We start from the raw sequence: 19613 nt of genomic DNA, 5'->3' as shown, positions 1-19613 counted from the left end.
GGTCCTAGAGGTGTCTGCGCAAGTAGGGAGATTTGAGTCTCCAATGCCTCATTGTGAGTGACGAGGGACTCGACCACAATGTTCAGTTGCGTAAGGGTTTCATTGGTATAGAGACTTTGTTTTCTAAATTCTTCATTCTGAAGAGTTTGTGTAGCCACAAAGCGTTCCATCATAGATTCTATCCTTGAGTGAGTTTGCGTCTCAATGAAATCCTCCATTAATATTTTCAGGTTGAATTTATAGGAATCTTGCGATTCCTCAAAATACTGGGAGTGATAATCGTAGAGAAAGTTTGGGTGATACATAGTAATAGAAAAGAAAATTGCCTTAGTCTCTACAACGTAACAGAAGAGTTACGATATCGACTAAATAAAAGTCCCCGGCAACGGCGCCAAAAACTTGATCGCGACTTTATGAGTCGAATTTGGGGTACAAACTGCAAGTGCACAGTTCTATCGCGTAGTTTTAAAAGATATCGATCCCACAGGGACTTATGAATCGATATACCGTTATCTAAGGTTACTTCGTAAAGCTAAGGCAGGTAATACTTTGATTTTTGGGGGAAAAGGCTAAAACTAAAATAAGATCTAAAATTAATATCTAATAAGTGGATATCGGTATGTAATTGTCGTAATTAGGGAATCAATCCTTTATTGGTTTCTTGGTTTTAAAGTAAATCTTTTCAGTTGACGCTATTGGTTAAAAGTTTTATCTCAAACTCTCGCTCTGTTGAATAAACTATGATTTTATATTAACGTAGCTGTCACTTATAGTTAAGTCAAAAACCACTTTTTGAAAACAATAGAATCCGTAGAAACTCTTTTTAAGAAACACTAATCGTTTAAACACCCTTATCTCAAACTCTCGCTCTGTTGACTTAGGTTATATAATTAAATTCAAATGCTTAACTCTCGTCCTCACATCCAATCTTTAAAAATACTTTTTGAAAAAGGTTAGAATTTAATTAACTCTAAAAATTGCTCTCGCCCTGATCTAGAATTAATGTCCAATTTACACTGTCCAGTCAAAACCTCAAACTCTCGCTCTATTGATTTTAACTTCTTTATGTCTTTTACTTTCATACAAAAACTTTGTTATTAAACCTGTAAATTGAGACCGTAAAAAGAGTGATTTTAATTTTAAACTTAATTAAACCAACTTAGTTTTGATTCCTTCATTCTGCTTACTTTACATACCGATACCTAAATAAATCAGCCAGACATGCTAAACAGACTTAAATAAATAACATGCATAAACAGATTCATCACAGGCAAGCAACAAAAATTAATAATAAAACAAGCATATATAAATTCAACAAATAAATAAAGAACCTGAATAATTAAATAGCAGTCTTGAACACTCCACCACAGACCGGTTGGATTTGTTCTTGAGTTCTTCAATCAGGCAGAAAAATAAAACGAAGGAATAAAAAAAACTAGATTCTAACGTAAGGTTAGATCCGGTAAAAGGTACACAATAGTTTCCGGTGTAGAAACTATTGTGCGAAAAATTAATTAAGAGCTAGAAAAGAAAATAGAATTGCAAAAGAAAACAATATAGAAATTTGTAAAAGTAATACTGTAAAAATATGCCTAAGCTGCTGGAAGAAGAAAAAATGCGAAAAACGGCAAAAATCTGGAAAAAGCGTGGACCCTAGAGCTTTCCAAAAAGCTACTATTTATATGCTACCTCCTGCAACTGCCTTCCGCGTCAAAAGTATTCAACGTGCAGAATAGTTGGGCGTGGAAATAGGACTCAACTTCTCTGAAGCGTTCCTTGTGCCTCAAATATAGGGGAATGGTGTGACGTCCGTCACACCATGTGTGACGCTCGTCACACAAGTGCATATAGCGTGACGCTCGTCACAGGCACAACGCCTGTGCCTTCTTTGGGCTGGGCTTGGCTTTTGCTATTTGTTTCCAAAAACTTCTTTTTGCACCTCCTTTTCTTACTTTTTTTTTACTTTTTCTTCAAATAGATACCTGAGATAAATAGAAAGGAAATACCGCGTAATATCTGATAAAATGAAATAAATTAAAGTAAATAATAATATAATTTAATTGAATTAAGTCCTAAAATGTGATATAATTTCATGTTATCACTTATATTATTTGTGACATGTTTTTGTGCAAATTTGGGATGACTGTATTGTTTGTAATACATGAATTACTTGATATATCAATTGCTTGTGTGCTTGGTGGTCTCTTGTGAGTTGAGTTCTATACCCGAACTCGAGTGCACTTATGATAGGAGAATGGCATAGTCTTGTTGACTTGTGTGGAGTTATTCCTTAGCAAGTTGACTTGCAAGCCCATTCACTTGGGGGAGGTTATGTTGGGATCAATAATGTCACACGAGTAGTCATGGTTAGACATTACTCTTTCCAATATAAACCTTAAAAGCCAAGGACCTTAGATTACCTAGCTCATCTTGGCCTATTTTTAGGACGTAGTGCGAAGATCGTTCAAGTGTAAGACTTGATATGATTGTTACGCGATACTACACTCACAAGAGTCTCTCTTGAGAATATTTTTGGAATACGAGTAGTCGTTTAACCGATAATATCTGAAAGATGGAATGATGACTATGGGAACCTCTTGTAGAACATGATTGTCAGGTTTAACCATAGTACACTCCCTTTGGGTGGTTCTTAACCGAGACTCCATGCTCGTGACTTGCAACAAACCCTTGATTCGCGGTTGATCCGTTCTCGTATACCCTTAATATCAATGGAACTTGGGTGTTGATAAGGTGCAAACCATAATCCACCAAAATGGATGATTGATATTAAGGATGACTTGATCCATCCCGTGACCTTTGTTTGGTGTGATTTGATTGATCCTTGAGTGTGATTGTTGCATCCATGCATTCATGCATTCATTTGCATCCATATCATCAACAATGAGAAAATTTTCAAGGAACTTAAGAGATCTATTCCCAAATTTTCAGACATGGATAAGCAAAGAAGGAATACGGAGAAGTACAGTTTCAGATAACCCGACTTGAAAGAGTTAAGGAGTTTGACATCCTATGTATTAGATCCCTTGGAGTTCAAAGCTCGCCATGGGAGGCTTCTGTCTATTCTTGCTACTCAGGTGGATGAAGGTCTGATGAGTGTGTTGGTGCAGTTCTATGATCCTCTGTACCGTTGATTCACTTTCCCAGATTTCCAGCTTTTGCCTACTGTAAGACCTTAATTTTGACCATAAGATCCCTCATGGCATCATATCATTGCTCATTTGCATTTTCCTTAAGGATCATAGCATCTTGGCTCCTTAACCTTTGGGTTGGGACTTGTGTGAGTTGGTTTGAGACCACCAAGCATGCTTGAATTGTATATTATTGCTTTTCTTATTTTGTTTACTAACCAAAATCACAAAAATATGTCACTAACATCTTTTGTTTTGTAGCTTGAGCAATCATGTGACCCAAGGCTCCTAGGAGACCCCTATGCTCATTGATGTGGCCAGATGAAGTTGAAAGCAAGCATGAGAATGATTCACAAAGCTCTCAATCATCATGTATGCCTCCCATGTATCTCAATTTGTCAATTTGATAAAGATAAACCAAAGGGCTTGAGGATTGTTTCCCAAGGAAACCCTAATTCAATTGTGCATTGATTGTGCCTTGCTCATGAAGCAACCTCAACCCATGATCAAATACAATAAAGGGAAGTTCTCTCATTAATCATTTCATGCATATTTGAGCTTATGTGAGTGTCCTTAATCATCAATTCATTAAGATTTGAAGTTTGGACTTGAGAAGTTGATCAGTCAATTCATATGACTATTTTGAAATCCACTGAGACCTAACTTTTGATGTGTTTGTCAAATGAGGATGACCCCAAGAGAAAAACTGTTCTTAAGAACCATATGAACAGCTTTCATGTTCATTAAAAATTGATTTGAAACTTTGAAGGTCATCATTCATTTCAAAACATTATAGGTCATTTTGACTTAAACCCTAATTTTGGATCAACTTTCCAAGGACCTAACTCACTCATTTTTCATGATTTTGAGGTGGGATCAAATGAATTGGAAATTTTAAGATGTCTACTTCCTTTGTTATGTTGAACAAATTTTCATAATCCTAAAATAAACACATGTTATAATACAAAACATTATAGGTCACTTTGGACCAAAGTCATTGAAATGTGAAAAAGTCCAACTTCAAATGCCCATAACTTTCTGATAAAAAATCCAAATGATGCAAAATTTAAGTCCACATTGATTGTTTTGAAAAGATCTACAACTTTTATGTTGAAGTTGGTCCATTTGGGCTAAATTTCCATATGCATGTTTTGTACCTTGAACTTCATGGCCTGTTTTCATTAATTTCCCAACTCCAAATGGATTTTTGTTCAACATAACATTTGTTCCTCATGTCAAGACCTTTCCAACCATTATCCACCTGGCTATGTTTCAATTTGGCAAAGTGCATTTTCGAAGAGGAGAAGATTTGTGTCCATTTATGCATAAAATGTTGAAACTCCATGCACAAGCCATTTCCATCAGATCTGCACGTCCAAATTCACTTGGCTGATGTTTAGCTTGCATTTGCAATGGCACTTAGGCCTCACATGCGCGTGTACAGGCCCATGCATGGAGGCCTTCATTCCACATACACACGAATTTTCCATGACTTGCATCATCATTTGCTATAAATACATATGACTGGCTTCATTCATTTCCAACCTAAAGGCGCCTAAATTGCTGTAGAACCGAATCCCCACCCTTCACTCAAAGGAATTTTTGCTTTTCACTTTCAATTTTTTCAGTTCAATTTTCAACTTCCTTGGTTGATTATTGAGCTTCAATTCCTTAGCCTAGCTCCTTTGCCATCTCAAGATCACACTGCACCAAAGAATTGGAAGAGATCGTGCCTTATAAAGTTGCACTTCAAAGGTTGTTGTTCAAACTATTTTGATTCGAAACTCCCTGGATCTTGCTCATTTCTTGTGTTTGTTGGTTCCTCTGAAGTCCTCATGTGAGAGGCAATTGATCTGTGTATTTAATTTCATGAATTGATCAAGTTCAGTTTGAACACCATGAATTTCTAGCTCACATTTCTCCTTCCATGAGAGTCTAGAGTAGAAACTAATGGCACGGGGGTGATGTACATCACCCCAGCTTTCCAATGATATGAGGATCATCCATTTTGGTTAAGTTTTCAAAACCTGCAAATTCCACCGGAACTGTGAAGCTCATCGGAGAAGACAATGGTTTCCACCACCGTCCCCACGTGGATGAGTTCCCAGCCCTTGGATGCTTTGACTCCGATCTAATCTGGTCCATCAAATGTTATGACTTTTATTAATGCCATGCGTTTCTCATTTGACTTTGGATCATCATACGCGCGCGCCTCACAGCCCTCAGATTGGACACGTCAATTAATGAATGTGATCCAACGCGCCAGGATTTTTCTAATTTCCAATTTTCTATTCTATTTTCTTTTATTTCATTTTATTTCAAAAATTCATAACTCTTTCATTTTAAATCCAAAAAATATGGGACCAATTGCATTATTTCCCTTTTTAATTCTAGTTTCTGAAAATGATTTTTAATATTTTTTACGATATCATTTAATATTTTTTGTGAATTTTCTCTTTTTTCTTTATTTTTAATTCATTTAAAATAGTTTCCAATATTCAAAAAATGCAAAAATATTTTCTTAACATCTTTGAATGATGATGAATCTATGAAAAATATTCTCATCAATTTCTTAATTGATTTGAGATTTATTTGAGATTTTAGTTCAATTATGTTATATTTTCTTCATTTTTAATTGTTTAAAATTAGTTTCTGTTTTCAAAAAGTGATGAAAATTTTTGTCAAACCTTGTTTGACCATCTTGAACTTAGGATGATCCAATTGGACTTTTCCAAGTTGATTTGAATTGGATTTGAAGTTTGACCTTTATTTGTTTATTTTAATTCAAGTATTATTTTAATTCTCAAAAATACCAAAAATATTTTATTTGTTTCTTGACTTCTAAGCTTCATCTTGCTTCTGTTTACCATTGATTGATGTTGATTCCATTTACATTTGGTCAATGTATTTTGCTTATGTCATTTGACTATCAATTATGTACATTTCCATTTCTTCTTCTTCTTCTTCTTCTTTTTCTTTTTGATCAATGAGTTAATGATTGATGGTTAGCCTTGACATATGAGGGACTTAACCTTCTTTGATTCAAATCTAATTCATCTTGATCAAAGATCAAGTGAATGGATTTTCATTAGAGATAGGTTGCTTCTTGGTCAAGCAAAAAACCTAAATCCATACAAGATCAGTCTTCTTTTCTTTTGGCATGGCAAGTTTTAGGAACTTGGCTTACTAGTCATGGTCTCTAACTTGTGTTTGTTGCCTATAGTTTTATTGACCGATATCAGATAAGTGTGACTACTACATTAGTCCACTTACGAGTGCTTAACATAGCGGTAAATTGCCTTATGGCACACTAACACTAACTACTAATGACGAACTTTTAATTCAAGCATTTAATTCTTGCAATTTACTTTAATGCAATTTAATTTCTTGCACATTAATTTATTTGCATTTGCCCTTTGCTCACTTGAGCTCATGTTTATGCTAATGCAATTTGCCTTTTGCTCACTTGAGCATATTATTGTGTATATACTATTGTGCTTGTTTTTTTTTTGTTTGTGTGAACCCAATGCAAATGGACAAAGGACTTAGATTTAGGACCTTACATATGCTAATGGAGTTTGAAGAGCAACTAGGCCTCATGCCTTTATAATGCTAAACAAAGAAAAATTGGTAAAGAGCAACTAGGCCTCATGCCTTTAGAATGCTTAATCTTGAAGAAGACATTGAAAGGATCTAATTCTAAACTCACTCTTGTCCATTCTTTATTGCATTGTGGAACTTTTTGATTTGTGTGTTCTTGTGTTCTAGGGGATCCTAAACTTGCCAATAAGAGGAACCATTGTCATGAGCATCCAAAGTGAGAGATACAAAAGCCAATTGGAAGACTCCTAGGAGCTTGATTGATTATTTGCTTGATTGCTTGAGTTATTTGCTTATTGATTGCTAAATCAAAATGAAGGAGCAACTTGGATAATCTTTATGATCTCAAGAGGGGAACTCCATGTGGTTTTATTTCTCTTCCTTCATCTTTGCATGTTTAGGACCTAGCCATTCTCTTCTTCCCTCCACTCTAACCCAAGCCAAACTTTTGTGCAAACATTAACATTGTTTTTAAAATTAGAAACCTAAGTACTATGCTTTTGATTTTTCAAACTCTTTTCATAACACTTATTTTGAATTGAATCTTAAGTCAACTTTGACCTTTTTTTGTAAATACTTTTCATTTGTAAATACAACTCATTCAATTGTTTTTGTGGTTCCAATGACCATTTGTGTTAAAGATTTTCATAAACATTAGCTATTAGGTTTGAGTTATCCTAGAGGTTGATATAATACTCACCTATATCCTTAGTGATGTACTATAAATCTTCCATGCTTATTGTAGGGTTAACCCCTCACTAGCTGTTGAATCTCTCCTCACATGGTGGATTTGTGGTTTTAGGTTGAGTTTTCTCCCTTTGATAACAAAAGACCTTAAGGCTTTTGACCAATCAATTCACCAACTTCTTTTGAGATTTTTACCCCAAACTACGAGGTTTTGATCCTAATATTTTTTAAGATGGTACGTAGGTAATGGGTTTATCCATTCAAACACAAAATTGTAAATAATTTGTATATTCTTTTTCCCATCTCTCCAATCATGTTTGCACAAATAATTTTCACAAATACCAACCTACCTTACAACATTTGTAAAAAGGGCTCCCTTAGAGTACTAAGGATGTTTTGGGTGCTTAAAACCTTCCCATTGCATAACCAACCCCCTTACCCAAATCTCTGACATTTTTATTAGTTTTTGATTTGATAAAACTTCTCGGTTTTTGTTTGCTTTCTAACCTTTCCTTTGGATAAATAGAAGTGCGGTGGCGACTCGAATTATATGATTTACTTTTGTTTTAGTCAATAAATCTAAAGGTAACGAATACCACGCTATAGAAAAGTGGTGACTCTACTGGGGAATAATTTGCCTAGTGGGTTTAGCCTACTTTTTACCTTTGTTGTATTGTATGTTTATATTATTTGTGATATATTTTTGTGCAAATTTGGGATTACTGTATTGTTTGTAATGTATGAATTGCTTGATATATTAATTGCTTGTGTGCTTGGTGGTCTCTTGTGAGATGAGTTCTATACCCAAACTCGAGTGCATTTATGATAGGAGAATGGCATAGTCTTGTTGACTTGTGTGGAGTTATTTCTTAGCAAGTTGACTTGCAAGCCCATTCACATGGTGGAGGTTATGTTGGGATCAATAATGTCACACGAGTAGTCGTGGTTAGGCATTACTCTTTCCAATATATGCTTTAGAAGCCAAGGACCTTAGTTTACCAAGCCCATATTGGCCTATTTTAGGACATAGTGTGAAGATCGTTCAAGTGTAAGATTTGATACGATTGTTACGCGATACTACACTCATAAGAGTCTCTCTTGAGAAGATTTTTGGAATACGAGTAGTCGTTTATCCGATAATATCCGAAAGATGGGATGATGACTATGGGAACCTCTTGTAGAACATGATTGTCAGGTTTAACCATAGTACACTCCCTTTGGGTGGTTCTTAACCAAGACTCCATGCTTGTGACTTGCAACAAACCCTTGATTCATGGTTGATCCGTTCTTGTATATCCTTAATATCAATGGAACTTGGGTGTTGATAAGGTGTAAACCATAATCCACCAAAACGGATGATTGATATTAAGGATGACTTGATCCATCCCATGACCTTTGTGTGGTGTGATTTGCATGATCCTTGAGTGTGATTGTTGCATTCATACACATGCATATCATCTACAATGAGAAAAATTTCAAGGAACATAAGAGGTCTATTTGCAAATTTTCAGACATGGATAAGCAAAGAAGGAATACGAAGAGGTACAGTTTCAGACAATCTGACTTGAAAGAGTTAAGGAGTTTGACATCCTATGTATTAGATCCCTTGGAGTTCAAGGCTCGTCATGGGAAACTTTTGTCTATTCTTTCTACTCAGGTGGATGAAGGTCTGATGAGTGTGTTGGTGCAGTTCTATGATCCCTTGTACCGTTTCTTCACTTTTCTGGATTTCCAGCTTTTGCCTACACTTGAGGAGTATGCCTATATTGTGGGTATACCTATTCTAGATCAGTTGTCGTTCAGTGGCCTGGAGAGAGTCCCTACTTCTCAAGAGATTGTTGATTTGTTGCACATAGATGAATCTATTGTTGGTGCTCATATGACTACCAAAGGTGGAATTCAAGGTCTCCCATCTGATTTCCTCATTGCTCAAGCTACTATGTTTGGGAAGGCCATGAGTGAGGACGCCTTTGAGGCCATATTTGTACTTCTCATCTATGGGCTAGTGTTGTTCCCCAACATCGACAAGTTTGTGGATGTGAACGCCATTAGGATTTTCTCTACTCTTAATCCCGTTCCTACTCTGTTGGGTGACACTTATTTCTCTTTGCATATGAGGAATGCAAAGGATGGTGGTACCATTGTATGTTGTATGCCTCTGTTGTACAAGTGGTTTATTTCGCACTTGCCACAGACGGTCGCCTTCAAGGAGAACAAAGGATGTCTACGGTGGTCCACGAGACTTATGTCTCTCACTAATGATGATATCTTTTGGTATAATCGTGTATATGATGGTGTGCAGGATGGTCCGCTCTTGATGCAAGATTCATAGGAAGGGAAGGAAAGAGCTCGGTCCGAAGAATTGTATTGCTTTAGAACCCTATACCTCATGGGTTAGGAAGAGAGCTTCTAAGTACCGCATGTCCTATGACTACCCTAGAGCTACACCTATGGTTATGGTTGGGCCTTCAACCCTCCCTGGCCAAGGAGTAGAGGAGTTGAGAGATGAAGACCATTCGCGTGCTTGGGTCCATGAGCGAGAGGAGCTACTTCAGCAGCTTAGAGACAAGGATGCTTTGATAGAGTTTCTGGAGCATCAGGTTATCGACGAGCCTGATGATGTGGTTACTTCTCTTCTTCCTCAGTCTTCCAGGTTTTGGAAGAGGAAGTACGATCGACTCGCCAAGGAGAAGGCAGATATGGAAGCAGCCTATGAGAGAGAGATGAAGAGGCTTCGTGCAACTTATCTTCCGATCTCAAGAGCCTTGGATGATTGTTTCTAGGGTTCCATAGGATGTTCATTTTCCTTCTCTCTTGTATTGTATTTGGTTACCAAGACTGTACTTCTTTGGTGTAAAATTTTTTCCAGATATTATTGATATGATTATTTTGTATATGTCTAAATGATTAATATTTTCCAATATTTGCAAATAGAACTCTAAAAGTTCCTCTGATAAAAAATAATAAATCATATGCACAAGCATTGCATGCATTATGTGCATAAGCAGGTTTTGTTCCAGGGCTTCTTGTTCAGTGGTCTAACTCTGTGTTCTTCATTTATTTTGAAGACAAGCTGACGCACCGGTACTACACCAGAGCCAACTCATCAAAGCTAATGGATCACCTAGAGCAAGAGAACAGAGAATTGAAGGAGGAAGTGGCAAAATTGACTGCCCTGATGGAGTCTTTCTTGGCCGTCCAAAGCCAGTCTTCTCCAACGCCTTTAACTCCTCCCCAAAGGGCGGTCATCTCAGAGGTCGCTTCCTCTACCGTGCCTGCTGCTAGTACTCACTTTGCGCCTACTGCTATGCCAACCGGTTTTCCCTGGGGGATGCCCGCGAACTTTGTTCTCGAGGGTCTCGCCCCAACTTTTGCTTCTTTGCCGGCATCTAGCCCGGTCCTTGTTGTGCCACCTCCAGTCGTGCATACTTTGCCGAGAGTAGATGACACCATTTATCACTCTGAGCCATCTGAGGGCCCATATGTCTATGAGAAAATGGATGATATGAATGATCAATTCCTTGAGCTGCGCAAGGAACTTAAAACTCTCAGAGGGAAGGACCTCTTTGGCAAATCTGCTGCTGAGCTCTGTTTAGTGCCTAATGTCAAGATTCCTGTCAAATTCAAAGTGTCTGACTTTGAAAAATACAAAGGAAACACTTGCCCGCTCAGCCATCTTGTGATGTATGCACGCAAGATGTCGACTCAGATCGACAACGATCAACTCCTGATCCACTACTTCCAGGACAGCCTATCCGGTGCCGCTTTGAGATGGTACATGGGTCTGGATAGTGCGAACATCCGCTCCTTCAACGACCTTGGCGAAGCCTTCGTCAAGCAATACAAATACAACGTTGATATGGCTCCCGATAGGGACCAGCTGAGCGCTATGTCCCAGAAGGAGAAAGAAACTTTTAAGGAGTACCCCCAGAGGTGGCGAGAATTGGCTGCACAAATTGTGCCTCCGCTAGAAGAGAAGGAGATGACCAAGATCTTTCTGAAGACCTTGAGTTTATTCTATTATGAGCGGATGATTGCTAGCACTCCCTCTGATTTCACCGAGATGGTGAATATGAGGATGCGTCTAGAGCAGGGAGTCAGGGAAGGGCACCTGACTAGAGAAGAAGGCTTTTCTGCCAAACATTATGGGGCGTTTGCTAAGAAGAAAGATGGTGAGGCACATGTTGTTTCCTCCCATGTTAAATCAATAAGACCCTCTGTGAAGAGGAAGACTGTGCGTCCCGCCAGTAACCAGCACCAGGTGGCTCATATAGCACCTACATTCAGAAAGAATCAACACTATCATCATCAGAACCAGCAACATCAACATCAACAATATTAGCAACAACAACATCGTCCTCAACAGCAGGCCTACCAGCCTCGAAACAACAATCAAACCAATACAAGCTATGATAGGAAAAGGGTCACTTTTGATCCTATTCCAATGACCTATGTAGAGCTATATCCTTCATTAATTGAAAGGAAATTGATTACTCCACGTGACCCACCTGCTATACCTACCAACCCTCAGTGGTGGTATAAGCCCGAGCTTCATTGTGTTTATCATTCCGGTGCTCCCGAACATGATGTGGAGAATTATTACCCTCTCAAGACCAAGGTTTAAGACCTTGTTAGAAGTAGTATTCTGTTTTTCGAGGACGTATGTCCTAACATTAAGAAGAACCCATTGCTCGAGCATGGGAAATCTGTTGTTAATATGGTTCAGGGTTGCCTTGGCAAATACAAGGTCAGATATGTCAGCCATATCAGACAATCACTGGTCGAGATGCATAGACTGTTGTGTGGATACAGTCATTACGAGCATGACCACGACAGTTGTCGTGTTTGCACTGTTAATGAGAGAGGATGTCATCAAGTTAGAAGAGACATCCAAGAAATGCTAGACCAGGGTGTGATAGAGATACTTCAGAATCGTGATGAGGATGAAGTTAATGTGATATCCCCTGTCTTCAGGATACCTGAGCCTGTTGTTGTCAGATAGAGATGATGAGGAGTCCTGTGGTGGCTACAATCCACATTAAACCATCATCATTTCATTTCACTGCATTTCATTTCATGTTGCTTAAGTTTTTTTAATTGTTGCACAATATATGGTTCAGCTTATGTAATTCTTAAACACGTTCTACTACTTAAATGCTTATCACTTTCTGTTTACTTCTGATGTTATTGCCCTTCTTTGTCATTCTTTGTGAGTGATTCTTTACTTTTAAGCTTCCTTCTTTGTGATTGTTAGCTTCTTTATCATTTGCTGCCATGTCCTGCTACACCATGTTGCCTTGATAAACCTGTTTCTTCTTCTTTTTGATGTTGACAAAGGGGGAGAAATGCAGATATGTTGACAAATATGCACAAACTCAGGGGGAGTATCACACATCTTGCCAAAAATTTGCCATCATAAAAAAGGGGGAGTTTGTGAGCAAATTCTTTACTTTGAATAAATTTTGAATGATAGCAAATTGTGTGATCATCATCCAAGTGTTGGCTGTGCATTATTTTACGTGACTCGTTTGTGTTTTATCCCATACTATTGTTTCATGGTTGTACATAAAGATCCACATTGATACATCTCTTAAAAAGAACTCATAAAAACTATTTTGTATCAGTATGTATCAATACATACTCCTATGCATCGATCCATAACATATGTTGAAAACCACAAAACACTTTTGTTCAGTATGTATCGATCCATACGACTCATGTATCGATACATGGACAGGCAAAATGCTCTATGGATCGATCCATACGAGCCTTGCATCGATCCATGTTAGTTGAAATGATCCATGTATCGATACATACGCATTTTGTATCGATCCATGCTTACATAAATTCTCCACAAATTCATCAAACTTACAGTATGTATCGATACATAACTTCATGTATCAATACATAAGTCTGTTTTATCTACTAACAACTTATGTTTTTCATATATAAGTAGTATTTGTGACAGCAGTGAAAGGTACGAATTCTGAGAGGGAAAAACAGTTGAGACACCAATCAAAGGAGTGTGTAGCAGCAATTGTTTGAGCAATTAGAAACCTGAAAGAGACTTCATCTTCTCCATCTTCTCAATCTCTTTTCTTCAAGAACATCAACACATAATCATTCTTGTTCTTCGGATTAAAGGATCAAAGAGATAACGTTCAGTGGTAACGATCAAGGATCTAGCTGAGTTGAAGATTGAAGGGGTTTCGAGGAAAAACCAATTGGTTTGTCCTTCAAGAACTGGAGTGTTCTTGCGGGTTTGTCAGTCACGTTTGCAGAACAGATTCAGCCGCAGCGTTGCGTTTGGAGATCGGGGGATTTCGCAAACAGGTCGTGGAACCGGTGAATTGTTTGCAATTTCGTGCAGGAAATTCTTGATCATGCTCAGATCAAGTGGAGGTTTCATACAAGAAGAAGTTCTTGGGATTTAGAATTCTGTCTTTGTATCGTAACCTTGTATCAACGAATTCGGCATTATTGATAATCAAAGTTCTCAATTTCATTTGAAATTGAGAGGGAGACGTACCCACACGCGAGGACGACGTGGGGAACTTCCTTACCAAATCTCTGTGTATCGTATTCTTTCCTTACTTCTCTTTACGTTTCCAACAGTTTCGCAATTTCAGTTAGTGTGTTGTGGCTGTACTTTTTGCTATACAGCAGTGGCAAGAAAACTTCTTTAACTAAACTCCACTGTTGTTCATCATTGATCACATACACACCAACTGTTTGACAAAACTGTTAGCTGAGTTTTATTCATTGGAATTAGGATTTAGTGATAAGTGCATTCAATTTGATAAGATTCTAGTGTTAATATTTTCTGTCATTCTAATTCAAAATCCAGCAATAAATTCGCGTGTTCGGTTTTCTAGTAGCGGTTCAGAATAGACGGAAGTCGATTCGGGACTGAAATTTTCCGCTAAGTATCAATAGCTCTGATAAAATTTTAAATCCGTTTATTTTCAAAGAGGTGATCTATTCACCCCCCCGCCCCTCTCGATCACTAGCCACACCGTCTAACAAGTGGTATCAGAGCGCCGGTTCGCTGGTGCTCTGTGACTGCCTGTAACAGTATGGATTCTGAACCAAAGGGGGCGTATAATAGAGCGCCTATTTTCAACGGTGAAAATTACGGCTACTGGAAAGACTGCATGCGAGTTCATATAAATTCTGTGGATAGGCTAGTATGGGCTGCCATTGAAAATGATCCTTTTCAAATTACTATGACAAATGCGGCTGGCGCCATAGTTCCTAAACCAGAAGCCGATTGGAATGAGAAAGATGAGAAAAAGTGGTCGTGTGATTGGAAAGCTCGAAATATGCTAATTTCAGCACTTGGTGTTGATGAGTATTATCGAGTATCTCATTGCACGACAGCTAAAGAAATATGGGATGCTTTAGAAGTTGCCCATGAGGGTACTACTGAAGTAAAACAGTCCCGCATTAACACTCTAAATCAAGAGTTTGAGCTCTTTCCCATGAAACAAGGAGAATCTATCTCCGACATGCAAAAGAGATTCACTCATCTCGCTAATAGGTTGAATGCACTTGGAAAACCTGTTTCCAATGAAATTGCTACTAATAAAATTCTCAGGTGTCTTAGCAGGGAATGGCAACCTAAAGTAACAGCAATTAAGGAAGCCAACGATCTAACGAGACTTACGATTACAACTCTGTTTGGAAAGCTGGAAGAACATCAGCAAGCATTGGAAAGTCTTGAAAAATATGAGAACAAAAGTAAGAAGGAAAAGGAGAAGAAAAGAGACAAAGAGGGAGAGAAGAAGCCAATAGCTCTTGTGGCCTCTAGCTCTAAGTCCTCACGAAAAGAGCAAAGTGACAATGATTCTAGTAGTGACAAAGATTCGGATGATGAGGAAATGGGACTGTTTGTAAGGAGATATAATAGATTCATTCGAAGGAATGGAGTCAAGCATTCCGACAAAAACCTCATGAATTTTCGAAGACAATCTACAGATGCGAAACAGGAAGAGAATAAGAAGAGTAGAGGAAGAGGATCTTGTTTTAATTGTGGTAAATCTGGACATTATAAAACAGACTGTCCTATGAAATATAAGGATCAAAAAAAGCTTCACCAAAAGGGTACAACAAACAAAGAAGAGCTTACATTGCATGGGAAAGTGATAGTGATTCATCAAGCACACAAAGCTCAAGTGATAGTGATGAAACCGCAAATCTGTGCCTTATGGCTCACACCAAAAATCTGTCCTACCACAAGAAGAAAATCAATGACAAAAAGGTAAAACAAGCCTATTATAATAATTTCTCTTCTATGTCTTTTTCTGAACTGAAAATAGCTTTTGAAAAACTGCATAACGAAGCTGTAGATGCTTTTAAAAGACTATCTTCCGATAAACAAAATTTTTCATTTCTGGAAGGTAAAGTATACAAAGCTGAAAATGATTTAGAATCGTTAAAAGCTAGTATTGCAGAAAATTCAAAAGATATTGACATTGATGGATGTAGTAAAGTTAGGTATTGTGACGCTTGTCATATTTGGCAAAAAGAGGTAAACACTCTCAAGGTCAAATTAGAAAAAGCGTTACAACCTAAGGTTACTTATGCCGTTGACTCTAGGTTGTTTAAGAAGTCGTTAAATCCACCATATGCAAAATACTCTTTCATTCCAAAAGATTTAATGAACAAGAATAAACAACCACATCATCATGGTTTATGTCATTATTGTTGTCGTGCTGGCCATACCATTGAGAAATGCAAGTTTAGGAGATTTCTTGTTCCTAAAGGTATTTATCAATGGAAGCCAAAAGGCAACCATGTTAGCACTTACCCACTTTGACCCAATGAAAATTGGGTACCAACTTCTCTCTTTTGATATTGTAGGATGAGTGCCTTGCTTCCGTAGATAGAAGGTGGTTTCTTGACAGCGGTTGCTCAAGGCACATGACCGGTGACATATCGCTTTTTATAGACTTCAAGGCAAAGAAGAAGGGATATGTTACTTATGGAGACAATAACAAAGGAGCCATACTCGGCAAAGGTAGTGTAGGTAATCCCTCTACCACTACTATTTCTAATGTCCATCTAGTAGAGGGACTTAAACACAATTTGTTAAGCATAAGTCAATTGTGTGACAAGGGCTATAAAATATCTTTCACAAAAACTTGCTGCATAATTGAACATGCTGAACAGAACGTTGTGTTTAAGGGTGTAAGAGTAAACAATATCTATATGCTTGACCTTTTTGATGTATCTTTAACAAGTACTAAATGTCTAGTTACCTTGAATGATGATTCTTGGCTTTGGCATAGACGTTTAGCGCATGTTAATTTCGATTTGCTTAATAAGGTTGTATCTAAGGATCTAGTAGTCGGTCTTCCAAAAATAAAATTTTCAAAAGACCACCTATGTGACGCGTGCCAAATGGGAAAACAAACAAGGGTCTCTTTCAAATCTAAAAATGTAATTTCAACTTCACGACCCCTTGAGCTTCTCCATATGGATCTCTTTGGACCTTCTAGGACAAAGAGCTTAGGTGGAAATTATTATGGTTTTGTAATTGTTGACGACTATTCTAGATTTACTTGGACTATATTCCTTCATAGCAAAGATGAAACTTTTTCTGCCTTTAAGAATTTTGCAAATCTGTCCCAAAACAAAATGAATTCCAAAATAGTTACAATCCGTAGCGATCATGGTGGTGAATTTCAAAACTATCACTTTGATAAGTACTGTGACAAGTATGGTATTGGGCATAACTTTTCAGCCCCTCGAACTCCACAACAAAATGGCGTTGTGGAGCGTAAAAATCGTGTTTTAGAGGAGTTGGAAAGAACAATGCTAAATGAGGGTGGATTACTAAAATACTTTTGGGCTGATGCAGTTAGCACAACCTGCTATGTTTTAAACAGGATCTTAATCCGTCCTATTTTAAACAAAACCCCTTATGAGCTTTTAAAAGGAAGAAAGCCAAACTTGTCACATCTTCACGTGTTCGGTTGTAAATGTTTTGTTTTGAATAATGGTAAGGAAAATATTGGGAAGTTTGATGCAAAAGCGGATGAAGGTATCTTTCTTGGATACTCACTATCAAGTAAAGCATATAGAGTGTATAATAAGCGTTTACTTACCGTAGAAGAATCTGTCCATGTTTCTTTTGATGAGTCTTATCCGAAAAGTGTCGGAAAAGGTATTTCTTTTGATGACGCAGGTGTATCTACAGAAGACATACTCAAGGAAGCTGTTGCGGAAACTGATCAGTCCAGAACAGCTGCCCATGAGAAGGAGGAAGATACTAGTCATGAAGAAGATGAGGAAGAAAGGACAGCTGAAGTGAATGACCTTCCACCAGCTTGGAAATCTTCAAAAGACCACCCTATCGACAACATCTTGGGAGATATTTCCAAGGGAGTAATGACTCGTTCTAAGATAAGTAATTTTTGTTCTCACTTCGCTTTTGTTTCCCAAGTAGAACCTAAAAATGCCAAAGAGGCCTTGATTGATGAATTTTGGCTAATGGCCATGCAAGAAGAGCTTAATCAATTTAAAAGAAATGACGTTTGGGAATTTGTCCCTCGTCCGCGAGATCATCATATCATAGGTACTAAATGGGTTTTTAGAAATAAGCTTGATGAAAACGGAGTGATAACTAGGAACAAGGCACGGTTAGTAGCACAAGAATATAATCAAGAGGAGGGCATAGATTATGAGGAAACTTATGCTCCTGTTGCTCGCCTTGAAGCTATACGTCTTTTGCTTGCCTATGCTTGTTCTAACAATTTTAAGCTTTACCAAATGGACGTAAAGAGTGCTTTCCTAAATGGTGTCATAAATGAAGAGGTATATGTCTCACAACCTCCTGGTTTTGAGAATGCTGAAAATCCAGATTATGTTTACAAATTAAAACGAGCTTTGTATGGTCTCAAACAAGCCCCTCGGGTTTGGTATGAAAGGCTTAGCAAATTTCTAATTGATCATGGATATTCAAGAGGTAAAGTGGATAATACTCTCTTTATTAAACATAAGGGAAAGCACATCCTTTTAGTTCAAGTTTATGTAGACGATATAATTTTTGGTTCAACTAACATACACTTGGTCGAAGAATTTTCTAAGGTTATGCAGGGTGAATTTGAGATGAGTCTCATGGGGGAGCTGAACTACTTCCTAGGACTACAGATAAAGCAACTTGATGAGGGTACAACAGTATGTCAAACAAAATACTGCAGAGAACTACTCAAGCGCTTTGGAATGAATGACTCAAAATCAATTGACACCCCTATGCCTACCAACGGAAATTTGGATAAGGATGAGCATGGTAAGTGCGTAGATGTCAAAAAGTTCAGAGGTATGATTGGATCTCTTCTGTATCTTTCTGCTTCTAGACCTGACATCATGTTTAGTGTTTGTATGTGTGCACGATATCAATCAAATCCTATGGAATCACACCTAAAAGCTGTTAAGCGCATATTTAGATATCTTCATGGAATACCTAAATATGGGTTGTGGTATTCCAAAGGAAGTGATTGTAGTTTAGTAGGTTACTCCGATTCTGATTTTGCTGGCTGCAAATCAGATAGGAAAAGCACGAGTGGTACATGTCACCTGTTTTCTAACTCCTTGGTAAGTTGGCATAGCAAAAAGCAGGTATCTGTGGCTTTGTCAACTGCAGAGGCTGAATACGTTGCAGCCGGTAGTTGTTGCGCTCAGATTTTGTGGCTAAAGCAACAACTACAAGACTTTAACATTCAACTCAAACGTATTCCAATAAAATGTGACAACACGGTGCCATAAACCTTACTAAAAACCCTGTTTTACACTCACACACTAAACACATAGAGATTAGACATCACTTTCTTCGCGACCATGTTGAAAAAGAAGACGTTGTATTTGAGCATGTTGACTCCAAAAATCAACTTGCTGATATATTCACTAAACCTTTGGCAACGGAACCGTTCTTCAACATTCGTCGTGAATTAGGGATCTTAGATCTTTCTCAATTGATGTCTTAAGCATGTTGGTTCTTATTTATATTATGCCTCACCTTGGTTGATGAGATTTGTTTTAGATGTCATTTATCCATCACAAGATTACGTCAGCAGAGGTAATATCACTCCTTTCTATAACTCTTTTACAACTAAGTGATTGTGTATGTTAGAACAAAAGTTCTTACTCTCGTTGATGTAAATTTGTTTGCATATA

Source organism: Lathyrus oleraceus, chromosome 4, assembly GCF_024323335.1.
Source record: "Lathyrus oleraceus cultivar Zhongwan6 chromosome 4, CAAS_Psat_ZW6_1.0, whole genome shotgun sequence".
Lineage (NCBI taxonomy): Eukaryota > Viridiplantae > Streptophyta > Magnoliopsida > Fabales > Fabaceae > Lathyrus > Lathyrus oleraceus.
Note: the sequence above shows the minus strand (reverse complement) of the source record.